Here is a 13336-nt window from a genome sequence, read left to right on the forward strand (position 1 = left end):
AAACCAAAGAGGCAAGACTGGAAATCCCTCTTGGACTCTCTCTCACTTCTCCCCTTGGGGCCAGAAGATCATGAGTACAGGCAGGCTGGTCCCTGAGATGGGCTGTGCTTGCCTGAAGCTCTTGCTGTGTTGAAGCAGAGTGGAGTTGTTGAGGCCAACATTCAGATTTCTGTGTTAAGACTGAAGCAAGGACAAGTCTACACTTAATTAAAATGACATGTTTATTTGGGGTTGTGCAAGGATCATGTGGTATCCAAGGCCAAAAGCTGAAAGGTGCCTGTGTAACAGGGGTATTGTACTCAGATTTTAGTGAACTTCTACCTCCTGTACACACAATACTCCCTGGGCATCTTCACTAGTGTATGCTCTCAGAATTGCTCTCTGCAAAAGTGATGTGAACTCTGATTATTCTGTGGGTAAAATCCAATCTTGGTGGCCTTTCTGGTGAGAAATTATTCTGGTTTTAACACTACACTCTTGTATCAAGGACTCTAACGTGAAGCTTCCTGCACTTTTTGCCTGCCTGGTGCCTTTTTCTGTGTGTTGGTCTCCCTTGAACTTGCTCTCTGGGAAATGTTTCCATGAAAGACCATCTTCAGCTGTAGCCTCCCATGCTGTGGAGCTGAGACCCCACCACTGGAGGCTGGAATGTTTGTTCTAAACTCCTTTTGTCTTCCTCTGAGATATTCCCTTTATTTTTTCATAATATAAAAGCCAGAACAGACAAAAGTCAAGCACTGATGTATTGACTTTCTGCAGTTTCCCAGATCTCACAGAGGACACACCAGTGTTCCTACATAAAGCATTTTTGACTGGAGGGCAGTGATATCCTAACTTTGCATTTACAATTTCTTTCTCCAGCAGCAGTTGCTTCCCTGATCTAGATGGAGGTGCATAAGGGGCATGTCAATCAGCTGTGGCTGTGTCCTGTGTGGCTCTGCAATGTACTCACCTTCAACTTCTTGTGCTAGTCTGTGCTCATCAAGTGTCAAGGACACCTTGAATGGGTATTGCCAGTTCCAGGCAGCCCTCACACGTTCTGTCTGCACAGGAAGGAATCCTCAAACAGTTTTAAGGAGTATTTTCCTATCAAAGTCTGTGATGTCATTGAAGTTGAAAACTTCTATGAAACAGCCTTGATTTTGGACCAAAATCTCAACACAAAAAGTGCAAATAAGTAACCTAATGCAGTTCTGAAAAGCAGATAACAAAGAAAGAAAGTTTAATTTGTGCACTTTAGTTTACTCTGTTTCTGCCTTTTAAAATCTTCACATATCCCCCTTTTTTAATATTGTCACACTTTTACAGTGGGATGACAAAAGAAAGAACCATTCCAAAAAAGCTGGAAGAAAACCACCTTTATTATTTTTTTCTTATTTCTCTTCACATGTTAAAACTTCAAGTGAAAACTCAGACTTGATGTGAAACAAATGTCAGTTTTCTGATATTTTATGTAAGGAAACCAAACACTTGAGTGTGGGGAAAGAGGAGGGGATTGGAAGAAATCACATTTTCCATCATAAGGTATCTCAACCGTAACACCAATATCCAATTTTCCAAACACAACTTTGAAGTAAAGGAGAACAGCAGCTGCCAGTCTCCTCTGACTCTTTCAGCACCCTCCTTCAATTCCTCAGAACAGTGTAATTTGTTTTCCTCACCTCATACTCAGAATTCAGACAAAGCAAACTTTTGGCACTCGTCCTGGGCAAAGCAATAGGCAAGGACTGCAGGGGGGTGGAGGTGTGCAGCTCCTGGTAGCTCTGCTCTGCTCTGGGGTGGATCCTGGAGCTCCTGTGGTCATACATGCCACCAGGCATGGTGCCCTGAAGAACACAGCACTGATGCAATACTTCTGCCCTGAATGTCCTCCAGGTGCTACTGCTGCAGACATGTGGATTGCAATAACTTTGGTTACTCCAGTACCTGCAAAAAACACATTCTGTGCTGTGCATGTAACAATCAGACCTAAAGATCATAATTGCCAGATGTGTTTTCTGAGTAACTTAGACTGTAAGACACTCTTTACAGCAGACTAGTTGAAATAAAACATCCCCTCTCCCAAGTCTGGGTCTGTGAGCACATGGAGTTTGCCCAGCTTGCCTTGACTCCAGCCATCTGCACTGTCTGGACTCCCCAGAGGAAGAGCTCACTAAGGGAGAGCAGCAAAACCTCAATAAACAGCAGCATTCCTCTCCTAAGCCATGAACAAGGATCTCCTCCTATGAGTGTGAGCTACAGGATGATGAACTGCACAAGCCTAATAGCCCAGGAGATCCCTGTTCACATTCCATGGCTTGCCCACGTCTGCTCCATAGCCCAGACACTCTTTCATACATTGGCTCACGCTGCTCTGAGGAAATCAGAGAGGAATTTTCCACCGTTGCTATCAGGGGTTAGCCACAGCAATGTGAGAGCCTGGCTGCCAGACAGCTTCCAGCTGGAAGCAGGGCTTTCAGCACAGTGTCATCTAACTCTTCTGTGAGCAAGTGACAGGAAAGCAGTCCAGAGAAATGCAGCTCCTCAACCAACCAGACAATGATCGGTGGTGCTGCTTGGATAAGAGGCATCCTGAGGAATATGCTCAACCTGATGTTTGGAGATCAAAATAAGCCTTGAATGTATTTTCCATTCTCAGTGGTTTTAATTTCTTGGGAGTCATTCCTACACTGCAAGTCTGCTGTAGAAATGTGGAATCAGCACTGCTTTTACCAAGTTTTTAAAAAAGCCTCATAGATAGGGCACTGTTTCTGTAAAATGAAAAAGCAGTTGTGATTCAGCCCTATGTGTCCAATGGATCAGGTTAAATTATCCCAGTCTAAGCCCTTCTTGAAAATAAACACTTTCCTCCTCGTTTAATTTCTCTGGCATATGGTTTATTTCTCCTAATCATCTTCTGGACAGGAAAAAAGCTCCTGTGATTGACAGCACAGAGAGCAACAGATGGTGCTGCCTTTGTTCAAGCAAGGCCAAGAGGAATAACTGTGTTCAATAGCATTGCTCTATCTTCTCAGTCACATTTTTTTTGGTGATGAGCTGTCATTACCTTTTAAGTCAGATATTCAGATACGCACCAATTTTAAATTAAAAAACAACAACAACAACAACGACAAAACAACCCATATTTCTGGCTTCATATTCCTTTCCAACACCTCTCACAAGTTTAAAAGCAGACAGTTTCTCACACAAGCATCTGCAAGTGTGTTGTAGCACCCAGCAAGATATCCATGGTGCAAAATTCCCTAGTGATTGCTCAAGGATGATGGTACTACTCACTACACTGTACCATGTAATGCATGTGGGAGGGAAAAAAAACGAGTTTCACAAGCACAAAATTAGTTGCAGAGATATGTATCCAGGGTAATTATAGACACTGTTTTGAAATTGATTGGCATGAAATGGTAATTTAGATTAAAGAAGTGTTCAGTAAGTTCCTGCCCTTATTTCTCAAATAATGGATTTTCTACACACATTTTTTTCTGTGCGGTCAAATACAGCAGGGCGGGCAAGCAAAGCCCCAGAAATCCTGATGCAAAGGAAATACCCTGTGTAAAGGAGAATTTCCAGTTCTTAATCTATGGTTCTGGTAGTTTAAACTAGTGATTTCTTTGAGTTTTCTCATCTTGCTCTTTCCCTCTCAGAATCATATCAAACCCACATGGCTCCATCCATCCATGACACATCTTCTTCTTGTGGGCTGGAGGAAGTTTCTGAATGACCTCCACAAGCCTCCACAAGCAGCTCTGAGACAGAGCTTAGTACTGAATTCCCAAATTCTCCCTGGTCCTTGGGGCCAGCAGCATCTTCCTGAGCCCCTCCAGCATCCTCCCTACTGAGCAGAGTGCAGATCCTGAAGTTGCCCCAGACTAGAAAAAAAACATAAACTCTTGGCTGAGCAAAAGAAGATGAAAACACAGGTTTAAGGATTTTCCTCAAGTGGGACCAGAACTGGAAGTTTAGTGCTACGCTGGAGAAAACAGGGTATGTAGCTCACCCATGCCCACCCTGTGACCACCACAGACCCAGCACAGGGAGAGCAGCTGCTGGCAGTGCTTACCAGCAGCAGCTCCAGCTGGCCCAGGCTCCCTGGCAACATCCTCCTGCACACCCCACTGCCGTGTCTCACGCCAGGTCCAGTTCCAGTTTTTCCTCAATTAAAAGGGATGTGTGGCACCGGGCAGGATCTGTCTCCTTCATCACCAAGCTGCAGGCATGCAATGCACTCCAGGCATGGAGACGAGTGGGGCTGCCTCTTCTCTCTGCTGATGAAGCTTGAATCAAATAATCATATTTTAGATAGCTGGGTCTGGCCTCAGCTGAAATGTTCCTTTCCCCTTTTTCACCCTCTTTGCCTTCTCTCTGCTCCAGTGTCTCAGTTTCCTACAGAGATCCATACTGGGCAGTGCTGGGAGCTCCTGTGGAAGCTCCTGCTGCTTTGCCCACTGCACTTGCTTTGATTGAAATGTCAGACAGTTAGAAATTCTAGTCATTTTGGGGTTTTTCCTCCCCAAAAGCAAGTATTTCCTCTCTGCAGTGCCCATGACAGAGAGATCACACAGCTAATTCCTTCAAGGCATGAACCTGTTTGGATGCAGAAATTAATTTACAGCAACTCAACCAAGCAGAAGAGTGTATTTTAAAAGAAATTTGCATATGTGGTGGGCAGTCTCTGGCTCATACTGCCTTCACTGTGGACTCAGTTCAGGCTTGCTGCTAGGGAGGACGCAGATGAGGTCCCTCCTCCTGTGGCTGCTGAGCAGAAGTGGGCTGTGTTTGACAGAAGCTCCGTCTAACAAAGTGTTTGTAGCCAACTCTAATTTAAACTTCAGCAGATCACTTCAGATATTCCCAGCTCCAGCTGCTGTGGGATGGTAAATCTCTGTTTCTGACTTGCACAGGTATTTCTCTGTTGCTGGGTGGGGTGAACACCTTTAACTCAATCTCTGATGCTCCTCGTTGCTCTGCCTTGAAACCACCTGGCATCCTTCTGCCAAAGGGAATTGATTTTTCCTGGTTTTCAGGAAAATGTGTGCTTTCCTGTTTCCTAGGACACAGGTAATCTGCGCCACGTGGTATGTTCTGGGAGGCAGAGGCAAATGGGAATGAGAATCCCATCCGCTGCAGCACATGGTAACGATGTTACTTTTAGAAATTACTTGAAAGGATTAAATTTCATCTTTCAAAGGCAGCCCGAGAAGTGCAGATTTTCTCTGGAAAAAAAAAATTACTTAAAGGGGTGATGTGTGGCTTGTGTCCTGCATCAATTTCGACAGTAGACAAGTGGAACTGAGTGTTCGGAGGAGTTGAAAACTGCTGCCCTGGGGAAAGGGGGTAAAATTCCCCAGCCCAAATTCACCCAGACCCTCCTCAGCGGGTGAGGATGATCTTGGTCAATGCCATCCAAGTTCCCTAGTGGGGTTGTGTTCCACCAGCTTTCTCCAGGCAGGCAGGCTCTGCTGCCTTTGCTGCTGCAACAGCAGATGTGTGTCCAAAGGTTGCTGTGGGGCGCAGTTTCTCTCCCTTGCTCACCCTCGTGATGCTGCTGCACCCTGGCACCCTGCCTGCTTCACCCATGCCTACAGCTGGCCACAGGGTGCAGCAAAACAAATGAGCTGATGGCAGTGATAGCATTGCTTTTCCTACACCCCGTCCCCATAACTCAGCCTGAGGTGTGGGTGGAGGCTGGGCTTGCTGCCTCGTGCTAGGGAGTGTCTCCTCTCAGAGATTTGCTAACAATCCTGTGGCTGAGCCTTTCATAAAAATACTCAGGTTTCTTTCCCACCAGAAACTGAACTTGACATTACTGATGAAGTTAATAGAAATTACAGATGTGGAGTGAAACTTACTGAGCCAAGTGTGTCCCATTGCAGATGAACTTTTGGCCATAATTCAATGTCCCATCTGTTTTTCTTACGAACTAATGAGCTACATTAAAATCAGATCATTCATTTAATGTCTGCTTTAGCAGCTTCTGTGTCCTGAGGTTTCTGAGGCTTTTTTAGAAATGTGCTAGAGAAATCAGCTTTCTTTATTTCTCTCCAAAGCCTGTGTTGCCTGAATGAATATGAGCCATATATGAAAAAATGATATCTCCTATGAACATATTCAGACTTCTACTCATAGAATCATATAATGGATTGGACTGGAAGCGGCCTGTAAAGGTCATCTACTTCAATCCCCTGCAATTCAACCTGATCTTGAATGTTTTTACAGATGGAGCACCTACCACCCCGCTGGGCAACCTGTCCTAGTATACCACCCTCACTGTAAAGATTATGTCTTTATATCTAATTTAAATCAAACCTTCTTTATTTTAAGTATCCTTGTCCTATCACAGCATAGTCTGCTATAAAGTCTATCTCCATGTTTTTTATAAGCCTCCTTTATGTATTGAAAGGCCACAGGAGGGTTTCAGGAGCCTTTTCTTCTCTGGACTGAACAACCTCAGTTCTCTCAGCCTGTCTTTACAAGAGAGGTGCTTCAGCCCTCTGACCATTTTCAGTTTCATCAGACAAAAGACCCCACCTTGTTATCTTCAAATTGCCAAATATGCCAAGATGATTCTCTTAAAAAAAAAAAAAAAAACAACTAAATATTTTTTCTCTTAAATAGAAGCAGCAATAAGTTAAGTTAACAAAAAATTAAATTAATACATCTTAGCAGCAATTGATTTGGAACAGAAGACTGATGTCTCTGAAATTTTACCTGGTAAGGCTTTTAGAAAGAAATGTTTCTTTCCATAAAGTATTATTATTAAAAAATAAAAGCAACACATCTTTCCATAGCATGTTCCTAACAAAGTAAATTGAAATAGTTGTGGTCTGGGTGGCCATAACAAGGCCATCACATTGCCTGGCATTATACTGGGAAGGTCTTTTTGAAAGTGAACCTTCTGGCAGGAGATGACAGCAAAGGCACTAGTTCAGAGTCCATCCATTTCTTAAATGAATGTAATACCTTTTACTTATTATTTGGAGTAAAACCTCAGGATGTAAACCTGCTCAAACCTGCACATTTGCAGGGGTCATTTTCACCTGGAGCTGGTGATGAGGCAGCTGTGCCTCACTGTCCAGTCCCTCTGTTTGGGGGTGTGTGGCTTACACTGTACTGGAGAGAATTAATTGCTTATACAAGGTCCTCAGCTTTCATGTGACTTTTAGTTTTATGTTACAGAAAGAGAGGCATTTTGGCTGCCCTATTTGTTGACAAAACCCAGCAGAGGAAGAGCAAAGCAGACGCTCCTGCTGACATCAGCAGGGTACAGAGCAATTGTGCTGGATGGGGTGGTATGATCCACCACGTGGATCATGGCACTCAAGCTTGAGAGACATCTAACCCTTGTTAAAAGCAATAGACAGGCAAAGAGAGGTGGAAGCAAAGCATGAGAAATTACCCAATTCAAGAAAGTTCACAGCTTTCCCCACCTATGAAAGCTCAGGGAGAACAAGAGCCAGAACTGCGCTGTGAAGGATTTATCCACAATCCTACAACCCCATGGCTATCTCTGATGGAAGCACCACTGTCTGAGGCTGGGCCACTATCAGAAAGACTACTCTAACCCACTTTGGGTTTTCCAGAGCATTTGTGTTTTCATGAAAGTGAAAAGATATGACTCCCAGTGTTGCTAGCAGAAAGAATCTGGGGAAATCCATCAGCATCTGAAGGCCTAAAGGGCAAATACCTTAGGCAGTGTTGTTTTCACCCTTAATTTTTACACTGCCTGCTGAACTGTGGTCTTTTTTATTTACTCCATGACAGAACATTTTATTCATCTTGTGAGGCTGTGCTCACAAGAAATCAATTCACATGATGCATTTTCCCCAAGGGCAGTGCACCATGGGCTGGAGACACTGCCTCACTGTGATGCCTTAGGATTTTGCTTTCATATTTTTCAAATCCTATACTGCTTTGGGGTATAACTCTGAATCTCCATAGCTTGTCAGCTTCTGTTCTCCTGTTTTATTCAGACAAAACAATCACCCTAGGCCTGTAGCTCAAGGACTGCCTCAGGCCCTGAAAAGTAAAAACAAAAGTGAATTGAGGGGAGCAAACTGAGGGTATATTAATTCATTATCTGAAGCTGTAATTGGAGGACTAACTCCTGATATGCAAATGGACCAAACTTATAATTGTCTAAAAAACTCCTGATCATTGTCCATTTTGAGTGTAGCCCCTCTCAGAGGCTTCTGACTGCCCAAGGTGTGCCTATTGAAGGCCTTTAATAAATACCCACTTCTATTCTCTCAGTCATGTCTAGCCTCTCTTCTAGGCAGCCACTCCAAGGCTGTGCCTGTGAGCAGCAGAAGGGGCTTCTCCAGGACTGCAGGACTCTTCTCCTCACCTGACCAGTGCTGCAATGGCATCACTGCTCTCAGAGAACCCTCGGCTCCATGCAGCACCTCTCCCTACCACCCCTCTGTCCTGAAGATGCTGTCTGATGGATCTGGCAGGTTAAAACATAACACCCAACATACACAGGCATAAATAGGTTGCTCAGGTCCTTAACTGGCAGCAAGGATGTGGCAGACTGCTCTTGTGTCTTTGATAAAGGAAAAACTCCAATAGAACAGACACTTGAAGAAGCTGAAGAAGTAGCTGTGCCTATGGCACTGCTAGAGAACTGTCCACCCAAACCATTTAGGTCTAGCTTGCTTTTATTTCCACTTCACTTACTCTGAATCAGTCCAGGGGCTGTCATAAGGGCATGAACATTTGGTAATAAATGTGGTAGAAAAAATTTGGAGAAACTCCAGAAAGTCTTGTAAGAGCTGTCCCCTCAACCAGAGTAAATGCTGACAGTCCCAAGACCAAAGGCTGGATGTGGGGGGTAACAGGTCTATAAATGGTCTGTAAGTGTCTAGACTTTGTAGGAACATCTATCCTTTCCTAAGGATGAACGAGGAATTCCTCAAGTTTATAAAGCCATTGTATAAAATATAATATAAACCCCCCACCATGGTGATATAATATCCTTTCAAAAGTATCTTTTTTTTTCTTTGCCCTATGAATATTTAGAACCCAAATTAGGGAAACAAGCTTAGCTTTTCCTTGTAGGAAACTCTATCTTCTCTGTTATAAATGGTGCTAGTTGGCTGGACTTTAACCCAGCAATGGCTGCCAGCCCTCTAAGGGAGTTTTACTTGTCTTCAGTCCATGTGGCTCTTTCCCAGTTCTTATTGCAGCATAAATTTAAAAAAATATTTTTAGTTCAAGCAGGCAAGCAATGAATGAAAGTGAATGTGCCAGATGTCCCTCTCCATTCTGTCCAGTCTATCCATTTTCTCCCTCTTCTAGGGTAAACAGATGGTTGTGGATGGGGTATTTATCACAAACCTTTTACAAGGAGAATAAACAAAGCAGAAAGCTAGGCCTCCAGCACATTGCAGCTGCTGGCTTTATACACGAGGTTGGCTTGGGTTGTTCTGACAAGTCCAACCTTTTTCCCAACCTTTCTAAGGCTGGGTTCTCAGCTCCCCTCAAACTGGCCCATTTGGGGTACGTATTGCTGGTAGGTGGTGATGGACACACCTCCTCCTACCACAGTCTGATTTATTTTGTCCCTTTCATGACCCAGGCATGGTGACACAAGTTTTTATTATTTTGACTGCAGCCTGGACACAGTGTGTTCTCAAGCAAGGGCTTGGACCTTTTGCCTAATGATCTCAGCAGAGCTCACCAGAAGGTTGAAATCTGAACCCAGAGTGCTACCACTTTCCTGACAGCCCCACCCTTAACTGATAGTGTTCCCTGCCCCAATATATGAATAGAACAAAGACTTGAATAATCAGATATATAATCACAACAGTCAAGAACTATCTCATTAACAAGATTTTATCATGTTAATGGATTATGGATCTGCCACAGTTTATTTTCATCCTGGGTCCAAGCAGAGGAGGGAGAACTGGGAAAGTTTGACCATTAATATAAACTCTGTTTTTCACTTGACAGCCTGCTTTCTTGAGGCTTTTATAGATTATCTTATCTTTTACAGATCTTTGGAATCTGCAAAACTCTGCTAGAAATTGTGTGACACTGGGTCATGCAAACTCTGGAATTCTGCTTGCAGTCCCCACACAAATATTTTACAGTTTATTCTTAACCTCTCCTGGATATGAGAGCACACTGAGAACATTTTGTCTTTGTGTCTTTCATTGTGCAGGGCAGAAGCAATCTGCAGGCCTGAAACTGCTGCTCTGCTTCCCACTCAAAACCAGCACACCTCACCTGAACCCACCACACCTCCTGCATGTGCAGAGCATGAGCTGAGGGTGCAGTCAGAACAGGGCTTCTCACAAGACCTTCATGACTGCTCGTTGGGTGGTAAAATAACAAGCAGTTGTTTCTGTGGTATTTCAGCTGTGCACAGTTTCGGTCCCAGCCAGGACAAAGGAACTGCAGAGAGGAGCACATCTCAAGTAATAAATTTAAATATTTTGAAACCTGAGGGGGAAAAATGGTGAATTAAGAGGAAGCCAAAGATTAGAGTTAGATCTTATTTAATCCAAACTAGGATATCCATCCCCGACAAAAATGTTGACCATGGCTATTCTCTTGGCACTGTGTCTGTTCTCTCCCCACCCTGCTTTCTGGGAAGTCACTGTGCTCTGGCTCTTCAATTAGAGACGGATAACTGATGCATTGCACACTGGAAAAAGCTTATCACGCTGCATTATTTGTTCCATCACTGGAGCCCTATCACCACTGTGAAATCTATTTCTTCAAGTTTGAAAGGGACTTGGATAAACCACCTCGCCATCCCAACTGGGACCATCAAGTGTCGGATCCAGGCAGTTTGTCAGACCTGTGAAAATAGCATTGATGAAGTGAATGTGTCTCTGGTACATATTTTGGAGCAAGGGTTTCTGCAGATGAGCTGGCAGAGGCTGAGCTGTGTTTTGGAGGATCATGTGAACTGCAGCTCTCCTGTAGCTGGGAGCTCAGGCCTGAGTTTCTGCCCTTTTAGGGGATCCTTCAGTTTAGGTGTGTGGACAGGGTGAGAAAAATGGTTTTAGGCTGTAAAAATGGAGGGGCGAGGTAGCAGGGGTAGTCCCAGGCTGCTGGCACATATCACCTCAGGGTACTACCCTGGGGAATCCAGGAGGTGGTGGAGAGTGGATGGAGACACAGGACCTCAGCCCCAGCTCTCATATTATATTGGAAAGAAAATTCCAGTGTCAAGCAAGGTAAGAGGATTTCCTGACTGATGGAAAAGTCAGTTAGGGAGAATCCACACCTTTCTGGAAAGGATTTCTGCACTGGGTGAGGGCAGAAGCCATGTAATGGAGCTGGATTTGCCCTCCCCTCATTCTCCACAGCTAGTGGGATAGCTTCCTATAGCCAGTTTGGGAAACACCTGTAAAACACATTTCTTTGCTATGTTCCTTGGGGAGCTGGTGTGACTGCAAACCCCACACAGCTCGAGTGCCACAAGCCAAACTGCACAAAGCACTCACTGCACCACCACTGTCTGCAGAGCTCAGTGGCTGTGGGTTACAGGAGAACAAAATGTTTATCCATGGAGAAGCCTGTGGGCAGTGACTGTACGCTCTTTTTAGATGACAAACACCTGGAAAGCCCCATGAATCTGTCTTCCCCTTGGTGGCCCACTCTGTAGGCTCTCCTGGGGAGGAGGGTAATGGGTTTTGCCTGAATCCTTGTTACTGACCAAAACTGCCAGGGAGCAGATCACAGAAGCTTTTAATTTGTTCCTGTGGGTTTACAGTGGTCAGCACAGACATGGGAGAAGGCCAGGTGCCAGTTTGGGGTCTGAGGACTGTGCCCAAGGCTGCTATAGCAGTGAGCCAAAGGGCAGGTGTTCTTCCATGGCACCAGAGAGAGGAGACTTCATCCCTGTGCTGCTGAAGGACTGATGGAAATTCCAGCCAGACCAAGGGAGCAGGCAGCCCTACGAGGGCAGGATGAGAAGTGGACCCAGGGAGCAATGAGCCCAGAGAGCTACAGTGGCCTGGGAATTTGGAGTTGGTCAGTGTGTCATGGTGGCACAGGGCAGAGTGACCCTCATCCCTTCAGCTGTGGCCTGTCTCTTTCACTCTCTCAATGGAGACTTGCTTGTGAAACTGCAGGTGGAGATTATCTCTGTGTCTGGTAACAGGATTAGCTGTAAGTGAAGGAGCCATAAATGTTTAATTACAATACAAGCCTCTCTGGGCCACAGAATTCTTAATTTTTAAAAAAAAAAATTATTGTAATGCTCTGTTTTGTTACCTCTTGAAACAGTAGCTTTCCATTTTACATACTAACCTCACCAATAACCCACTTACCCAATGTCAATATGAATAGCATGGTAAGAGTCAGTCCCCTTTCTCATGGAGCAGTTTTTGCCTGCATAAAGGTGGGGAGCAGCTTTCACTTTACAGTTTTAGCATTTTAGCTGATACCTCATTACCTGACCCTAACAAACACACGTGCTTCACTTCATCTCAGCTGCTGATTTGCAGATAGAGGCACACTTTGCTGCCAGAGACCAAGAGGACAAATGTAGTGGCAGCCGTGTGAGTTCAGCTGCCAGAGGCTGGAAGGGTGATGCTAGATATGCACATGCATAGCAAAGAGGTAGGGAAGAGGTCAGGTTTTATTTTGTCTGTAAGAACACCTGCAGCACACACCAGCCTTGCACCTAAAAGCAAAATCAAACCTTTTAGGTCAGTTTCTTTTTCATCTCCAGATCAGGAAGGTCTGTTTATCTCAGCATGAAGCTTTTTCAGCATTTTTTTCTAGCAGAAAGTTAATTCAAAGCTGCGATTTTCATGTCCTATTATTTTAGGTTTGAGTCACGTGTTTGAATGAGTGTATTTGATTATTCAAAGATCAAGAATGGAGAATGAGAATTAATTGCTCCGTTGTTTCTTGACTTCTGAGTCCAGAATTTCTGCCTTTAGACAATTATTTTTTGGGACAGCTATTCCTTGCTGAAGGCACAGAGAAGACAAATGGGCAGCAAATATTTCTGCAGATGGGATTCTGTCCAAAAGACTGGAAATAAAAGAGCAGTCTAAACTCTGCTATTAATTGGGACTGAGAAATGTGTGTAGCATCAAACCACAAGAGCAGTGATGGGCAGGGACCAGGTGGACTCTATTAGTGAGCGAGGAAGAGAAGGAATCTTTTTTCTTTCTAATAGCTGCCAAGAAACATGCTTGTTTCAGCTTTTGCATGAAATTATAGATGGTGGCTTTGAAGCCTGAATCTCTTTGGTTTTTATCCCTTCTCCTTTTGGGACATGGGTGCTGTGGATGTTCATTTCTCACATTGGAAACATGTGCCAGAGGAAGCTCCTGGAACAGACTCTGGAAAGCTATGAAAGCTCTAATGTCAA

The sequence above is a fragment of the Oenanthe melanoleuca genome, chromosome Z (assembly GCF_029582105.1).
Source record: "Oenanthe melanoleuca isolate GR-GAL-2019-014 chromosome Z, OMel1.0, whole genome shotgun sequence".
Taxonomy (NCBI): Eukaryota; Metazoa; Chordata; class Aves; order Passeriformes; family Muscicapidae; genus Oenanthe; species Oenanthe melanoleuca.